Below are 2,048 nucleotides of genomic sequence, written 5' to 3' on the forward strand. Positions count from 1 at the left end.
AAAATTTTCAATCATATCTTTCTAATTGCTAATCTCAAAATCTTTTTAATTAACTAATTGATTCAGTTTTCAATTTGCTTTAATCTTATTTTCTTTTAATTTTCGAAATTTTATTTTATTTTCCATTTATTTTAATTTATTTTTTTTCGGTCACTTTCAAAAAAAAAAATTTTTTTAATCTACTTGCAATCCATATCATTTCCCTTTCTCCATCATGGACCTAAGTGGAATTGAGCAGTCCAGAAGGACTTTGGGGTCCTATGCTAACCCCATTACAGCTGCATATGTGAGTAGCATCTGTATACCTCCCATCAAAGCAAGCAGCTTTGAGCTAAACCCTCAACTCATTATCATGGTGCAGCAAAATTGCCAGTATTCCGGTCTTCGATAGGAAGAACCTACTGAGTTTCTGGCACAATTCTTACAACTTGCTGACACAGTACGTGATAAAGAGGTGGATCAGGATGTCTATAGACTATTACTATTTCCATTTGCTGTAAAAGATCAAGCTAAGAGGTGGTTGAATAACCAACCTACAGCAAGCATAAAGACATGGAAACAGTTATCAGACAAATTCCTGAATCAATTTTACCCTCCAAAAAGGATGACACAGCTAAGGCTGGACATCCAAGGCTTTAAACAAGAGGATAATGAATCTCTTTATAATGCCTAGGAGAGGTACAGAGAGATGCTAAGGAAATGCCCCTCTGAAATATTTTCAGAATGGGTGCAGTTAGACATCTTTTACTATAGGCTTACAGAAAAGGCCCAGATGTCTCTAGACCACTCAGCTAGTGGATATATACATATGAGAAAGATAGACCACTCAGCTGGTGGATCTATACATATGAGGAAGACGATTGAGGAGGCTCAAGAGCTTATAGATACTGTTGCTAGAAATCAACATTTGTACTCTAGCAATGAGTTCTCTACAAAAGAAGAAGTTATAGCAGTAGCCACTGATCCTAATCCTCAAGAACAGATGGTTGAGCTTAATCAGCAATTACACCTGATGACAAAACAGTTAGCAGAATTTAAAGAGATACTCCAAGAGACTAAAATTGCTAACAAGAACATGGAATCACAGTTGAATCAGGCAAAACAGCAGCTATCTAAACAGATAACAGAAGAATGCCAAGCAGTTCAACTGAGGAGTGGGAAGACACTGAATAACACTGCTCAAAGTAGCAAAAAGTCAGTAAAGGAACAATTGATAGAGGATAGCCAAACCACTATCCAAAATCTCTCTGAGGACAGTAAGAGCCCAGAGAGGAATGCTATTGGCATTCAAACGCCAGAAAAGGAGGGAAAGCTGGCGTTAAACGCCCATTCCCTGCCAAGTTCTGGCATTCAAACGCCAGAAAAGGGGGAAAAGTTGGCGTTAAACGCCCATTTTCCACCCAATCCTGGCGTTCAAAAACAAAAGGGGAACCAGACACCTGAGAGTGCTGATAGTAACCCCTCTAAAAAGACATCTCCAACCACTTCTGTAAGGAATAAACCTGCAGCAATTAAGGTTGAAGAATATAAAGCCAAGATGCCTTATCCTCAGAAACTCCGCCAAGCGGAACAGGATAAGCAATTTGCCCGCTTTGCAGACTATCTAAGGACTCTTGAAATAAAGATTCCGTTTGCAGAGGCACTTGAGCAAATACCTTCTTATGCTAAGTTCATGAAAGAGATCTTAAGTCATAAGAAGGATTGGAGAGAAACTGAAAAAGTTTTTCTCACTGAAGAATGCAGTGCAGTCATCTTGAAAAGCTTACCAGAAAAGCTTCAAGATCCAGGAAGCTTTATGATACCATGCACATTAGAAGGTGCTTGCACCAAGACAGCCCTGTGTGACCTTGGAGCAAGCATCAATCTAATACCTGCATCTACTATCAGAAAACTTGGGTTAACTGAAGAAGTCAAACCAGCCCGGATATGCCTCCAACTTGCTGATGGCTCCATTAAATACCCATCAGGCATAATTGAGGACATGATTGTCAAGGTTGGGCCATTTGCCTTTCCCACTGACTTTGTAGTGCTGGAAATGGAGGAGCACA

This window comes from Arachis duranensis, chromosome 7 (assembly GCF_000817695.3).
Source record: "Arachis duranensis cultivar V14167 chromosome 7, aradu.V14167.gnm2.J7QH, whole genome shotgun sequence".
In the NCBI taxonomy this organism is placed as follows: Eukaryota; Viridiplantae; Streptophyta; class Magnoliopsida; order Fabales; family Fabaceae; genus Arachis; species Arachis duranensis.